The sequence below is a fragment of the Mesoplodon densirostris genome, chromosome 10, assembly GCF_025265405.1.
Source record: "Mesoplodon densirostris isolate mMesDen1 chromosome 10, mMesDen1 primary haplotype, whole genome shotgun sequence".
NCBI lineage: Eukaryota > Metazoa > Chordata > Mammalia > Artiodactyla > Ziphiidae > Mesoplodon > Mesoplodon densirostris.
Window position 1 is genome coordinate 32535580 of NC_082670.1, and position 17317 is coordinate 32552896.

Consider the following 17317-nt stretch of genomic DNA (forward strand, 5'->3'; position numbering starts at 1 on the left):
AATAAAGTCAAAGACTAAAAAACCCCCCAAAAACATACATCGGGAAAATACTTTCAATTCATATCACAAACAGCTTTTCTCCTTAATACATAATGAACTCCTATTTTTAAAAAGTCAGCTACCCTGCAGAAAATCAAAGGGTATGAAAAATCAGTTCATAAAAAAAGGAAAGGCAAGTACCTCCTAAACATGTAAAAGTAATCACCCTCACTTAGAATAAGAGAAATGAAATTAAAGTTACAATGAGATACTATTATTTGTCAGATTGGCAAAGATAAAAAAGTTTGGTTAAGGACTATGCTAGTCAGGAAATGGGAAATAGGGACTTTTATACCCTGGTAGTGAGAGTGTAATCTCATGTAACCTCTGGAGAGGGCAATTTAGCAGTCGCTTTCAAAGTTTTAAGTGCACAAATCACTTCACCTAGCAAATATTTCCAGATACTCGTCCCGCAGATATTCTTGTACACGTGTGAAATGACATGTGTATAAGAATATCCAGTGCAGCATGACTGGTTTTAGCAAAAGACTGTAAAAACCTCGATGTCAGGGGTACAGGGTTTCCTCTTAAGGTGATGGAAATGTTGTGTAATTAAACCACTGAATTGTACACTTTAAAGGGTGCATTTTATGGTATTTAAATTCTATTTAAAGCATTTTTTAAAACTCTATGTCCATAATGAAAGAGGTGTGTACCTTTCTTGTTTCTTTGATCATATATCTTTCTAAGTCAGTCTGTATAAATATGCCTCATTTTTATTTGTATTTTTGAATTTTATTTTTTACACTGCAGGTTCTTACTAGTTATCTATTTTATACATATTAGTGTATACATGTCAATCCCAATCTCCCAATTCATCCCACCACCACCCTCCACCCCCACCACTTTCTGCCCTTGGTGTCCATACATTTGTTCTCTACATGTGTGTCTCTATTTCTGGCCTGCAAACCAGTTCATCTGTACCACTTTTCTAGGTTCCACATATATGCATTAATATACGATATTTGTTTTTCTCTTTCTGACTTACTTCACTCTGTATGACAGTTTCTAGATCCATCCACAACTCTACAAATGACCCAACTTCATTCCTTTTTATGGCTGAGTAATATTCCACTGTATATATGCACACTTGAGAAGAAAGTGTAATCTGCTGTTTTTGGATGGAATGTCCTATAAATATCAATTAAATCTAACTGGTCTATTGTGTCATTTAAAGCTTGTGTTTCCTTATTAATTTTCTGTCTGGATGATCTGTCCATTGGTGTAAGTGAGGTGTTAAATTCCCCCGTTATTATTGTGTTACTGTCGATTTCCTCTTTTTAGTTGTTAGCAGTTGCCTTATGTATTGAGGTGCTCCTATGTTGGGTGCATATATATTTATAATTGTTATATCTTCTTCTTGGATTGATCCCTTGATCATTATGTAGTGTCATTCCTTGTCTCTTGTAACATTCTTTATTTTAAAGTCTATTTTCTCTGATATGAGTATTGCTACTCCAGCTTTCTTTTGATTTCCATTTGCATGGAATATCTTTTTCCATCCCCTCACTTTCAGTCTGTATGTGTCCCTAGGTCTGAAGTGGGTCTCTTGTATATAGCATATATACGGGTCTTGTTTTTGTATCCATTCAGAGAGCCTGTGTCTTTTGGTTGGAGCATTTAATCCATTCAAGTTTAAGGTAATTATCGATATGTATGTTTCTGTGACCATTTTCTTAATTGTTATGGGTTTGTTTTTGTAGGTCCTTTTCTTCTCTTGTGTTTCTCACTTAGAGAAGTTCCTTTAGCATTTGTTGTAGAGCTGGTTTGGTGGTGCTGAATTCTCTCAGCTTTCGCTTGCCTGTAAAGCTTTCAATTTCTCCATCAATTCTGAATGAGATCCTTGCCAGGTAGAGTAATCTTGGTTGTAAGTTCTTCCCTTTCATCACTTTAAATATATCATGCCACCCCCTTCTGGCTTGTAGAGTTTCTGCTGAGAAATCAGCTGGTAACCTTATGGGAGTTCCCTTGTATGTTATTTGTCGTTTTTCCCTTGTTGCTTTGAATAATTTTTCTTTCTCTTTAATTTTTGTCAGTTTGATTACTATGTGTCTCAGCGTGTTTCTCCTTGGGTTTATTCTGCCTGGGACTCTCTGCGCTTCCTGGACTTGGGTGGCTATTTACTTTCCCATGTTAGGGACGTCTTTGACTATAATCTCTTCAAATATTTTCTTGGGTCCTTTCTCTCTCTCTTCTCCTTCTGGGACCCCTATAATGCAAATGTTGTTGTGTTTAATGTTGTCCCAGAGGTCTCTTAGGCTGTCTTCATTTCTTTTCATTCTTTTTTTCTTTATTCTGTTCTGCAGCAGTGAATTCCACCATTCTGTCTTCCACGTCACCTATCCACTCTTCTGCCTCAGTTATTCTGCTATTGCTTCCTTCTAGTGTATTTTTCATTTCAGTTATTGTACTGTTCATCTCTGTTTGTTTGTTCTTTAATTCTTCTAGGTGTTTGTTCTTTAATTCTTCAAGGTCTTTGTTAAACATTTATGGCACTTCTCAATCTTTGCCTCCATTCTTTTGAGGTCCTGCATCATCTTCACTGTCATTATTCTGAATTCTTTTTCTGGAAGGCTGCCTATCTCCACTTCAGTTAGTTGTTTTTCTGGGGTTTTATCTTTTTCCTTCATCTGGTATATAGTACTCTGCCTTTTCATTTTGTCTATCTTTCTGTGAATGTGGTTGTCATTCCACAGGCTGCAGAACTGTCTCTCTCATTATTTTTAATGGCTGTGTAATATTCCAGTGTGGATGAATCATGATTTATGCTCCCAAGTGCTGGGTGGAGGGAGAATATATACATGTGTTTGTAAATATTCAGACCCTGAAATGAGGCACAAATAACCAGCTGCTTCTGTGAGGGAATCTGGGTGGCTGGAAACACAGAGGAAGGTATACACTTCACTTATATGTCCTTTTGTACCTCTTGAATATTATCCCACATGCATGTAAGGCCTATTTTTAAAAATAAATACAATTAATATGGGAATTTCCTGGCAGTCCAGTGGTTAGGATTCTGGGTTTTCACTGCCTGGGGCCCAGGGTTTGATTCCTGGTTGGGGAACTAAGGTCCTGCAAGCCACACGGTGCCCCCCACACCAAATACAATTAATAAAACAAAGAGGATGGGGGAGACCCATGAAACACAAGAATCTCAAGTCAGTCTCACTCTAGGTAAGCATACCAGAGATCAAATACCTGGGAAATTTTCAAGCAGCCTAGTGGCCTCAAGAATAATCTGCATCAGCTAACTGTAAGAAATATCTTCCAGACAGTTGATTTTCATTAAGATCACAGAAAGATTTTAAAGACCTCTAAGACAGAGATAAAAAGGAAGATGACCAGCTATTTAAAATTTTTTTCATACAGTGGGAACAGTCTGAGCTCTCATATCAAGAAATGTATTGGTTTCAAGAACAGCTATTTCAGGAAAGCTAGCTAAGCAAATCAATTCTACTGATTTAAGATACAACATAGCAGAAGAAAACTTTTAAAGTCATACACAGGATTTCAAACACTTCACAAAATGAAATTTGGTATGTGACTGCTAACAAATGATTCTCTTCTCTTCCTTATATGCCTCTCTGTTCTTTTTCTTCTTCCAAAAACATTACATAGTGAAAATGACTAGGAAGCTAAAACTTTAAAAGATCACCAAGAGTCAATATAATAGGCTATCTTACCTACATACAAAAAAGTATAGAATCAGAGCATCCTCAAAGGAGGAAAGGACAAAGGGAGGACAGTAAATTGTAGTTTTATCCCCTGCCTCCTTCTGTTTTCTACCCTGAAGAATAGCTTAGGGAATGGGGAAAGCCGCTTCTTTAATTACTACCTTTAATGAACTTGTTCAGTGGGTGAAAAGAATAAGCATTTAACCAACATTTAGCACCCACTATGTGCCAGGTCCTCTGTTAAGGACTGGGAATATCAAATGAGTATGACATAAAATGCAATAATAAATGTAAATACCCTTAACATTTTTGTAGGACTGTAAAAGCAAGGCCAAGAAGTAGATTATTATGTTTAAGTGAACAATATTCTGATAAGTGTCATGATCAAAATTTACACCATGAAACAGTCACTTACCCAGGGCAAGTAACTGTTTATGTCACCTAGGATATAAAGTATTTTCATCTTATTCCTTTTACTATATTGTCATTGTAATGGACTGTTAAATTTTATTTTTATTATTTTTTGGCTGCACTGTGCAGCACACGGAATCTTAGTTCACCAACCAGGGATCGAACTTGTGCCCCCCTGCAGTGCAAGCACAGAGTCTTAACCACTGGACCACCAGCAAAGTCCCTGGACTGTTAAATTTTGTAATTACAAGGCTGTGTCAAACTTCCTGGCACAGTTCCTGATTGTAAGGAACTCCCTTTCTTTTGGGGGAGAGATGCAACAATTCATCACAACGCAAGGTAAGAAGTGCTAGAGCTTTTGGCGGGGGTTCCCAAGCTTTTTCAGGTGAAGTCACTGGTCATTTTTTTTGTGAAATAATATGACATTTTACTAGGAGAAAACACTACTATATTTTCACAATTATGCCCATTTGTAATAAAAAGACGCTGTCAAACTCAACATGATGGGCTCTGAGTTTTTCCTTTGTTATTCAACCAAGACCTTCATTCTTCTTGTAACTAGCTAGAGCATACTAACAGCAAGGAAGAAAGGTGGAAAAAACTAAGAAACATTATTAGGAGAAAAACGTAGGAATAAAAAAAAAAAAAAATTCCAGGCCTTAAAGCTGCTTTAATTCCAACTTGGAATGAGGTAGAATAGAAATAAACCTAATATATTAAGCAATCCAGCTGGCTAAACAATGCACTATAACATGGGGGCAAAGAGTGACCAACCTTGGGGGGTCAGGGAGAAGTCTGGCCAGGCTTTACAGGGGCTGGGGACATGTACAGGTTGGGGCAGGGGGGACACTGAATTTGGAAAGGGCTTGTTCTGGATAGTGACATTGACTAGGCTTGTGATTACTGACAAATTCCAATCTCTCAGGGCCTGTTTTCTCATCTTTAAATGAAATTAATAGCCACATCAGTGATTTAAAAACTTTGATCCCTGGGGACCTAGGATTCTCTGAGGGGTCCAGGAGCTGTCTTGGAGGCCTAAAGGCTGGTGGTAGAGGCACTGTAATGCTCCACTTCTCCCCTTTAACTCAGTGATAGAACTCTTCACTGGGAGAAAAAAGTTTGAACATCATTTAACTTATCCAACTCCAGAACTCAGTGATTTGTTGTGTGCTGTAAAAGAATGACCTTTAATGGTGGTCAAACTGAAAATGGAAACACAAGGATCCATAGAAAGCAAGACATTCATGATTATTTTAGCAAGCAAGAGAATAGTGATAAATATTGTTTGATAAATATATCAAACTTCTTTAAGATAAATTCCAACATAGTGATAATGATCCTAAGTTTACTGACTATAGAACCATTAATCATACACAGATCAGTGTTTCTCAAACTGGGGTCTGCAGAAGTAATCTTGGGTGGTCTGAATTCTCAAGTTGGAGAAACATCAACAGATTTTAAAACCAGCCAGAAATAACACGTGCTGAAAATTTTCAGGGCTGATAAAATTTCTGCTTAACATGTTTGCTAAAACCCTCTCAAAATCTTGAGATCTAATGGGAATCTACTGACAGAAGACCTGCGTATGCGTTGTCTGACTGATGCAAAGATGGTCCTAGGGAAACATTTCCAGGTCTCTCTTTATCCTCCTTTAATCTCAACTGCCAATGCTGTGCCAGGCTGGGTAGAGTAGGTCTAAACAAAGGATGGCATCAAAAGAGACTGTGGGTTGGGTCTCAAAAGTCTTTGAGGTGGCTCAAGAGATACCAAACTCTGGGAGTAACAAAGCCCTGCAGCATGGGAGGATGCTCTTAACTGCCTACTCTCTCCCACTGCACAGCTAGTGGTGGTAAAGAACTCTGGGTGTTAAGTTATGGCTCAAGTATAGTGGACTAAAAGACTGACTTCAAATCTAAATGTTACTAACAGACTACCTTCTTACAGTAAAAAACATATTACAGTGCTATCATCAAAAGCAGGAATCTTGTCATATTCATCTTCATATCCCCAGCAAATAGCACATAAACAGGTATAATAAATACTTAATAAATATCCAGGGTTTAGATGTAGGGCAGCTGTGGAGAAAGAGCCACCTGAGTGCTGGGCGAGAGCCTTCCAGGGTTCTTCGGGGTTCGAGGAATCTTGAAACCATGGATCACCTATATATGTTTTGAGACATGCTTTAGATGTTTTTTTCTGGAAGCCCTGCAACTACCCTAAAAATGGAATGTATTGTTGAAAAGACATATGGCCAATGGTGGCAGAGTCTACATAGAACCATGCTTCGTGGTGTTCCAGGAAAAACCTTTTGGCTTGTTGGTTATACTATTCAGTCTGGCTGTATAACTTGTTGTGTTTTTGAATACTTTGGTGGTGTTGTCATGTGTTCTGAACCATCAATAGAGCCTAAAATTCAAAATCCAGATATCGTCTTTGCAGAAAATTTTAGTCGACATTTTTATGGTATCCAAAGAGGTGACACTGTGATTGCAAAAAGCCCGAGTGATCCAAGATCAAATATTTGTAAAAGAGTAATTGGTTTGGAAGGAGACAAAATTCTTATCAATAGTCCATCAGGTTTATTTAAAAGCACAGTTATGTGCCAACGGGTCATGTTTGGTTAGAAGGTGATAATCTATAGAATTCTACAGATTCCAGGTACTGTGGACCTGTTCCATATGGACTAATAAGAGGACGTATCTTCTTTAAGATCTGGACTCAATGATTTTGGATTTCTACATGACAGCCCTAATGGCCACAGATTTTCTGATTGGCAAGCATTTATTCTTTTGATTTGATTATTGTCTTCTGTTCAAATGAATTTATTTTTGTCACTAAAACCATGTACTTGCTAATAAACTATTTGCTATTCTAAATAAATAAATAAATAAATAAGTAAGTAAATAAATGTAGGTCAGCTGCATTTTATGCAAATATTGTGTTCCCAAAGACCTTGCCTTAAAAACTCACATAATTCTAGTTTAATCCTGAAAAAGAAATTTATAATTTCCCAAAATCCATCAGTATTGAAAATTTGCAATTACATTCTGTTAAAAATTTTTTTAAGGTGTAACAATGAAACTTCGGTTACATTTTAAAAAATAACTCATATCTTTTAGAGATCCCATACTGAAATAGGTATGAATGAAGTAATACGATGTCTGGGATTTGCTTCAAAATCATATGGACTGGGGAATTCCCTGGTGGTCCACTGTTAGGACTCCACGCTTTCACTGCCAAGGGCATGGGTTCGATCCCTGGTTGGGGAACTAAGATTCTGCAAGCTGCGTGACACGGCAAATAAATAAAATAAAATATAATAATAATAATAATAGTAATAATAATAATAATAATATGGACTGGAGTTAGTTATTAAAAACATGGAAATCTGTCTCCCCTGCCCCCTCCAGAGATTCTGATTCACCAGGAATCTGGGGTTACTATGGGGTTTTCTCCCTGACCCCCTGAGGTTGGTCACTCTTTTCCCCCCATGTTACAGCACACACTTGGGCACATTTCAGGCAAACTGGGGAAACTGTCCCCAACTGCAGGCAGATGGGACCAGCAAACAATGGCCTCTGGTCAGCTCAGAGACCCAAATCTAGGCTGCCAACTTTCCAAACTCAGGGGAAGGGTAGCTTCTTGGTAATCTGACTAAAGGAAATGCTGTAGGTGAAACTTTATTTGAGGATTCATCACTCTCAACCACCTTCAGTACCAGTCCCTTTCCACTACTTCCCCTCAAATAATTTATTTCTCCCTTCCCCTCCTTACTGTATTTACTCATATTTACATTAGGATGTCAGCTCCACCAGGGCAGAGGTTTGTCTGTTCACTGACGAACCTCAGAATAGTGCCTGGCACATGACAGGAGCTCAGTGAACATGCCCGCCAGTTTTATTGAGATAAAATTGACAAATAAGATTGTGTAAGTTTAAGGTGTACAATCTGATGATTTGATATATATCTATATTGTGAAATGATTACCACAAACACATCCATCACCTCATATAGTTAATTTTTTTTTTTGGTGTAGTGAGTACATTTAAAATCTACTCTCTCAAGAAATTCCAGGTATACAATATAGTATTGGTATCTATAGTCACCATGTTATACATTAGATCCCCAGAACTTATTCATCTTATAACTGAAAGTTTGTACCCTTTGACCAACATCTCCCCATTTCTCCCACCCCCCAGTCCCTGGCAACCACCAATGTACTCTGCTTCTACAAGTTCAACATTTTTAGATTCCACATATAAATGAGATCATACAGTATTTGTCTATCTTTGTCAAACTTATTTCACTTAGCTTACGTTTCAACCATTTAGTCACAAATAGCAGGATTTCCTTCTTTTTTATGGTTGAATACTATTCCACTGTACGTATGTGTATAACCAACTATCTGTACATTTGTATTTATATATAACAATTTCTTTATCCATTCATCCAACACAGACATTTAGGTTGTTTACATATCTTGGCTATTGTGAATAATGCTGCAATGAATATGAGGGTGCAGATATCTCTTCAAGATAGTGATTTCATTTCCTTCAAATATACATATAGAAGTGGGGTTACTGGATCATGTGGTAGCTCTATTTTTAATTTTTTGAGGACCCTCCATACTGTTTTCCATAGTGGCTGCATCAATTTACATTCCCACCAACAGTGCACAAGGGTTCCCTTTTGTCCATATCCCTGCCAGCACTTGCCATCTCTTGTCTCTTTGATGATAGCCATTCTAACAGGTGCGAGGTGGTATCGCACTGTGGTCCATGAACATTTTTTGAAATAAACTTATCACCCTTTCCAATATGTTGGTCACATGATGGCAAAACCTGCAACAGGATCAGGCATACCAGGGAAAGTGTGCTTATTCCCTTTTTCTTGAAACTTACTTCAGTTTTCCAAGAAAGCATGCTTACTTTGGACACCGGGTTATTCCTATGGGAGAGCAATCTAAAGTGGAAAACAAAGAATTATATTTAAACCTAGAACATACAGTGGGGCTAAAGTTACTTCCCACTATTCCTCTGCACACTATTCTAGCCAAACTGCTACTCTCCTAGCCCCCAAACACAGTGCACACTTTCCCAGCATCTGCCCTGGTTCAGGTGACAATTTTATCTGAAATGCTCTTCTTTCTCTCCTACATGTACTGAAATTCCATCCGTTATTCAAAACTTAGTTTGAATCTACCTCTCTGAGTCTTTCTCTGACAACCTTGGGCTGTCTTTTGGATTTTCTACCGAGAATTCTAAAAGCACCAACCATGTCTTTTGACATTGATCAGCCACTGTTCTGTGTGATTAGCTTAATTATACCTATCTTCTGTACCCAACTAAAGCAGAGCCCAAATTTAAACAAAAACAGTATAAAGTGCTACAAGAGTACAATGAATTCTCCCATCCTAAAGCCAAGCAACTTTTAGACTGCATGGCTTTTTGGCATTAGTGAACTTAAAATTCTGGCCCATTACAATAGGCTCTGGCCTCATTTTGTACCTTAACCCACCTCACCCTCCCCTTGGAACCCTTGGAACCCTTGTTTCTTCGCCATCTTGACCATTTGATGTCCCCCAAACTTATCATGCCACTTTTCCAATTCTTTGGCTTTGCACTTGTCCCTTCACTTAGAAGACAAAAGACCTTCCTGCCCATCTCCAAGTGGTCAAGTAACAATACCTCCTTATCTTTTAAGGCTTTGAGTAAAATGATTTTGCCTTTCTTTTTTTAAAAAAAATCCTGGGACTTCCCTGGTGGCGCAGTGGTTAATAATCCACCTGCCAATGCAGGGGACACAGGTTCGAGCCCTGGTCCAGGAAGATCCCACATGTGGCGGAGCAACTAAGCCTGTGCACCACAACCACTGAGCCTGCACTCTAGAGCCCACAACTACTGAAGCCCGGGCGCCCTAGAGCCTGTGAGCCACAACTACTGAGCCTGCGTGCCTAGAGCCTGTGCTCTGCAACAAGAGAAGCCACTGCAATGAGAAGCCCGCGCACCGCAATGAAGAGTAGCCCCCCTTCGCCACAACTAGAGAAAGCCCATGTGCAGCAATGAAGACCCAATGCAGCCAAAAATAAAACTAACTAATTTTAAGAAAATCCTGAAGCAAAATTAATTGCTCATGTATCTGTATCCCTAGAGCACGTCTGACATGTTACTAGATCTGACATGTGTGTGACAAAACTTTGCTTTTCTGACTCCCTCATTAGCTTACAAGTTCCATGAAAGCTGGGTCAATTTTGTTCCATCTTCATGTTACCAGAGTTTAGTGCAATGCCCGATACAAATGTGCCCAATAAACATGTTTTACTCAGTACTTAAGTAAAATTTTGGTCTTAAAAATTAACTTTTTCAGGAGTGATGTCAGTTCCTTATCATTTGGTTTCCAAGAATATTCAGCTAGGCTACACAGGAGCACTTTAGCACAATCATAAAACACAGGATTCGGATGCAGGCTGGTCATCCATTGTCCGGGATCCACCAGCTTATGCTGGGCCCTTATGTATTTAGCCAGGCATTCCTGCCAGGGAGAAAAAGGCTTTCGAGGTCAACTGATTCCCCATCTGATCAGACAGTTCAACTCTCTGAGGCATATGGAAATGTCATTTTTTAAGATCCATATGACAAAAAAATTGTGTATCCTTCCATAATAACCTACTTAATATTTAATAAACCTCCTTAAAACAGGGATTTATGCACTGAACATAAACATAAAATAACTCCTGGAGTCCCGAAATCTTGAGCAGTAATTTATATTAATAATAGTTGTGTTCAGGGACTTCCCTGGTGGTCCAGTGGTTAAGAATGCGCCTTCCAATGCAGGGGGACGTGGGTTCGATCCCTGGTTGGGGAACTAAGATCCCACATGCTGCGGGGCAACTAAGCCCATGCACTGCAACTACTGAGCCCCCCTGCCACAACTAGACAGAAGCCTGCGCGCAGCAAGGAAGAGCCTGCACGCCCTAATGAAAAGATCCCACGTGTTGCAACTAAGACCCGACACAGCCAAAAAAAAAAAAAAAAAAAAAACAAAACAGTTGTGTTCATTAAAAGACTCAGAAGTAAAAGTCTAAGATGAAGTCTCTGGCGCAGGCATGTATGGCTTTTTGAGGGCATCAACACTAGACCTTTAAAGAAAAGAAAAAAACTCTGCAGTATAGGAAAAACAGATGCTCTGCCAAAAATGTTTTCATAACTTCTTTACTGTGTTTCATAAGAGACAAGATTTTTAATGACTATGGAAAACAGTAAACAGGAAATGACTGAGAAATGACCAAGAAATACTGCTGTCCTGATTGCTATTAAATGTTAAATAAAATTAAGTTGAAACTATCTTTGTGATAATTCACAATACTGCACTACGTAGAATAATAAGTACTAAAAAGATGAGTCAGTTCTTTTCAGTTACACTACTAAATTTCAAAGAACTCTTGTATTATACTTCCAAATAAAAGGTGAGTTTCTGTTTTAATCATTGATTGCCATATTTATTACTTTCTTCCACTAAAAATAATCAATCATTCGGAGAATCGGCTCCAATGACAAGCTGACTTAGCAAAAGGAAGCAATGCCAACATTGAAATAAACACTCATGAAGATGAACCTGGTCATGCATCAACCACAAACACATTAAGCCAAAATTTTAGGAATAGGAATTAAAACCTAGAAAGCCAAAAGTAAGTCTTACTTGCATCCTCTCCATAAAAACAAACTACCTAAATATTAAACACAAACGGCTCTTGACACTTTAAAAATTTTTAGTTTCATTCAGAAAAAAGATATCATTTATTAAATGGAGATTTAATGAGTCATTTGTGTTTTTTTTCTAATTGAAAGGGATTTCTTTTAGAGAGCATTTTAAATGAAGTAAAAGAAAAATCCTCCCAATGCATTTTTTTCCTGCTTTTAAAAACAATGGATATCATTGCACAATACCAGTCATAAATAGAAAAAGGACTGCTGTTTGCATTTCCATCTTACAATCACAAAATTTACTAGAGTACAGTATGGTAATAATTAAGCTATTAAAAAATAAAAACTGCCTGATCTTTCTCTGTATTTCCTCAAATACAATAGGACACCATTGCTCTGTGTTAGCATAGTTTGTACATGTTATTGTTTCTATGTATGGAACTGATTTAAAAAATACTTTGAAATGGCAGTAATTATAAATAAAAAATCTTTTTCTTTTATTGAGCTTTAGTATTAGCAATCTGGCTAAAGTTATCATGCAAACTCTTGACTCTCATTGCTCTCTGTCAATGAGTAACATTCAAAATATTTTGGTTTTACAGTATGTTCCAAGAAAAACAAGCCCTATAAAAACAACTAACAATATTAAACAAAATTCCATTTTACAAAGTCAATGATGTTACCATGGAAGAGATGCTGAGGATTCTCTTTTATAAAAGCAGGCTCAAAAGGAAGATGTGTGCATGAGTCAATCTTTTAAGGAGAAGAAAATAAAAGGAAACTTTTAAAGCTTAAAAACGTTTTAAGAAAGAATATGGGCAAATATATATGTAGCATATTACTCCAAGAAAGATTTCGCAGTTTCTACAAAAATTTTAAAGAAGCTGAATTAATCTCACTCTTCTAAACTCCGTTTAAGAAACATAAACTTCTATCTAGTGTGAAATCTTTTACAAACTTTAAGAAATGCCATGTGAACTGGAATTTAAATTGATAGTTTTTTCTATCAAAAGACCATAAGATACAGAGTTTCAGTTGAGGAAGATGAAAAAGTTCGGGGGGAAAACGGTGGTGATGGTTATACAACAATGTGAATGTACTTAATGCCACAGAACTGTACTTAAAATGGTTAAAGGGGGGACTTCCCTGGTGGCGCGGTGGTTAAGGATCCGCCTGCCAATGCAGGGGACACAGGTTCGATCCGTGGCCCGGGGAGATCCCACATGCCGCAGAGCAACTAAGCCCGTGCGCCATAACTACTTAGCCTGTGCTCTAGAGCCCACAAGCCAAAACTACTGAAGACTTCATGCCTAGAGCCCGTGCTCCGCAACAAGAGAAGCCACCGCAATGAGAAGCCTGCGCACCGCAAGGAAGAGTAGCCCGCACTCACCCGCGACAAAGCCCGCGCACCGTAACGAAGACCCAACACACACAAAAATAAATAAATTAATTAATTTTTTAAAAAGGCTAAAGGGCTTCCCTGGTGGCGCAATCGTTGAGAATCCGCCCACCAATGCAGGGGACATGGGTTCAAGCCCTGGTCCAAGAAGATCCCACAGACCGCAAAGCACCTAAACCCGTGTGCCACAACTACTGAATCTGCGCTCTAAAGCCCGCGAGCCACAATTACTGAGCCCACACACTACAACTACTGAGCCCGTGCGCCACAACTACTGAAGCCCACACATCTAGAGCCCATGCTCCGCAACACTAAAAGCCACCACAATGAGAAGTCCACACACCGCAATGAAGAGTAGCCCCTGCTCGCCACAACTAGAGAAAGCCCTTGCGCAGCAACGAGGACCCAACACAGCTAAAAATTTTAAATAAATAAACAAACAAACAAATAAATAAAATGGCTAAAATGGTAAATTTTATGTTATGTATATTTTACCACAAAAAAAGAAGAAAGCATCTCTGAATATTCCTACTTAAAAAAATACCCAAAAGGGTTTATCTGAAAATAACTAGCTGTACATCTATGATTAAAAATCTTGGGCCTCCCTGGTGGCGCAAGTGGTTGAGAGTCCGCCTGCCGATGCAGGGGATACGGGTTCGTGCCCCGGTCTGGGAGGATCCCATATGCCGCGGAGCGGCTGGGCCCGTGAGCCATGGCCGCTGAGCCTGCGCGTCCGGAGCCTGTGCTCCGCAACGGGGGAGGCCACAACAGTGAGAGGCCCGCATACCACACACACAAAAAAAAAAAATCTTAAAAAACTGCAGAGGAAGGAACACTCCCAAACTCATTCTATGAGGCCACCATCACCCTGATACCAAAACCAGACAAAGATACTACAAAAAAAGAAAATTACAGACCAATATCACTGATGAATATAGATGCAAAAATCCTCAACAAAATACTAGCAAACAGAATCCAACAACACATTAAAAGGATCATACACCATGATCAAGTGGGATTTATCCCAGGGATGCAAGGATTCTTCAATATACGCAAATCAATCAATGTGATACTCGATATTAACAAATTGAAGAATAAAAACCATATGATCATCTCAATAGATGCAGAAAAAGCTTTTGACAAAATTCAACACCCATTTATGATAAAAACTCTCCAGAAAGTGGACATAGAGGGAACCTACCTCAACATAATAAAGGCCATATATGACAAACCCACAGCAAACATCATTCTCAATGGTGAAAAACTGAAAGCGTTTCCTCTAAGATCAGGAACGAGACAAGGATGTCCACTCTCACCACTATTATTCAACATCGTTTTGGAAGTCTTAGCCACGGCAGTCAGAGAAGAAAAAGAAATAAAAGGAATACAAATTGGAAAAGAACAAGTAAAATTGTCACTGTTTGCAGATGACATGATACTATACATAGAGAATCCTAAAAATGCCACCAGAAAACTACTAGAGCTAATCAATGAATTTGGTAAAGCTGCAGGATACAAAATTAATGCACAGAAATCTCTTGCATTCCTCTACACTAATGATGAAAAATCTGAAAGAGAAATTATGGAAACACTCCCATTTACCACTGCAACAAAAAGAATAAAATACCCAGGAATAAACCTACCTAGGGAGACAAAAGACCTGTATGCAGAAAACTATAAGACACTGATGAAAGAAATTAAAGATGATGATACCAAGAGATGGAGAGATGTACCATGTTCTTGGATTGGAAGAATCAATATTGTGAAAATGACTATACTACCCAAAGCAATCTACAGATTCAGTGCATCCCTATCAAATTACCAGTGGCATTTATTACAGAGCTAGAACAAATCATCTTAAAATTTGTACGGAGACACAAAAGGCCCCGAATAGCCAGAGCAGTCTTGAGGGAAAGAAACAGAGCTGGAGGAATCAGACTCCCTGACTTCAGACTATACTACAAAGCTACAGTAATCAACACAATATGGTACTGGCACAAAAACAGAAACATAGATCAATAGAACAAGATAGAAAGCCCAGAGATAAACCCACGCACCTATCCTCAACTAATCTATGACAAAGGAGGCAAGGATATACGATGGAGAAAAGACAGTCTCTTCAATAAGTGGTGCTGGGAAAACTGGACAGCTACATGTAAAAGAATAAAATTAGAACACTCCCTAACACCATACACAAAAATAAACTCAGAATGGATTCGAGACCTAAATGTAAGACCAGACACTATAAAACTCTTAGAGGAAAACATAGGAGGAACACTCTTTGACATAAATCACAGCAAGATCTTTCTTGATCCACCTCCTTGAGTAATGGAATTAAAAACAAAAATAAACAAATGGGACCTAATGAAACTTAAAAGCTTTTGCATAGCAAAGGAAACCATAAACAAGACGAAAAGACAACCCTCAGAATGGTAGAAAATATTTGCAAACCAATCAATGGACAAAGGATTAATCTCCAAAATATATAAACGGCTCATGCAGCTCAATATTAAAGAAACAAACAACCCAATCCAAAAATGGGCAGAAGACCTAAACAGACATTTCTCCAAAGAAGATATACAGATGGCCAAGAAGCACATGAAAGGCTGCTCAACATCACTAATTATTAAAGAAATGCAAATCAAAACTACAATGAGGTATCACCTCACACCAGTTAAAATGGGCATCATCAGAAAATCTACAAACAACAAATGCTGCAGAGGGTGTAGAGAAAAGGGAACCCTCTTGCACTGTTGGTGGGAATGTAAATTGATACAGCCACTATGGAGAACAGTATGGAGGTTCCTTAAAAAACTAAAAATAGAATTACCATATGACCCAGCAATCCCACTACTGGGCATATACCCAGAGAAAACCATAATTCAAAAAGGCACATGCACCCCAATGTTCATTGCAGCACTATTTACAATAGCCAGGTCATGGAAGCAACCTAAATGCCCCTCGACAGACGAATGGATAAAGAAGATGTGGTACATATATACAATGGAATACTAGTCAGCCATAAAAAGGAATGAAATTGAGTCATTTGTTGAGACGTGGATGGATCTAGAGACTGTCATACAGAGTGAAGTAAGTCAGAAAGAGAAAAACAAATATCGTATATTAACACATGTATGTGGAACCTAGAAAAATGGTACAGATGAACTGGTTTGCAGGGCAGAAGTTGAGACACAGATGTAGAGAACAAACGTATGGACACCAAGGGGAGAAAACCGCAGTGGGGTGGGGATGGTGGTGTGCTGAATTGGGCGATTGGGATTGACATGTATACACTGATGTGTATAAAATTGATGACTAATAAGAACCTGCAGTATAAAAAACCAACCAAACAAACAAACAAACAACTAATTCTAAACTTTATCTGGGTTATTTGTATGGAAATATGTTAATATAAATAAATGTTTCAGACATTACATCAAATTTCTAAAAATCTTATATGTTCTCGTATAATTTTATAAGTCATAATTCTAGTTATTACTTTAAAATGTATAACTCAGAAATAACTAAATTTCCTTGTCAATTGCATTATTATGAACTTTCATCAAATCTTTAACCGTGGTCATTTTTAAGTCTTCTGTCATTTACAGACAGTTCTGGACTCTGATGCTTTCTCAAAAATAGTCCTATAAAAGGGTTTTATCTTCAAGGAATTCATGGAAAAGACTCTGACAAGTACAGGTTTCTGGTAACTGACTATACTGCTGAACTGAATGAGTAAGCATTTTCAGAACTCTAATGGAAAACTGATGAATTCATAAAAGTGCTTAAAAAAGATCAAGATGAAAAAAAATTAATTACATGGGACTGAGTGAACTGATGAGGATGATTATAATTTTTGTGACTTTCTGTTAGAATAAAAAAAAAATCCCCCCCCCAAAAAATCTTTCTATTTCTGGAAAAGTATTCTCTCCCTCAAGCTGGCAGCTTCAGGACTCATGCTCACTGAGGGAAAATGAGGGACCTATGGCACATCAGTTAAAATTAACCCCAGCAAACAGTGGGGTGAAAGAAGCTGAGGCAGATCACCCCACAACTACCAACAGGCACAGATGTAGGAAGAAATCATCCCA

General features: G+C 38.2%; 1 protein-coding gene and 1 pseudogene across 2 annotated transcripts in view; one reads left to right on the forward strand and one right to left on the reverse strand.

Annotated features, from left to right (window-relative positions):
* The window catches only part of BICRAL (BICRA like chromatin remodeling complex associated protein), a 77201-nt gene that overhangs the window by 38227 nt on the left and 21657 nt on the right, over positions 1-17317 (reverse strand). Inside the window, exon 2 of one of the 2 annotated variants that reach the window (XM_060110720.1) lies at positions 9026-9086. The exons of the other annotated variant lie outside the window; for it this stretch is intronic. The gene's annotated coding sequence lies outside the window, so the exon portion shown is untranslated. The remainder of the gene's footprint in view (positions 1-9025; positions 9087-17317) is intronic. 2 annotated transcript variants of the gene reach the window in all.
* Positions 6404-6922, forward strand: LOC132497897 (mitochondrial inner membrane protease subunit 1-like; annotated as a pseudogene).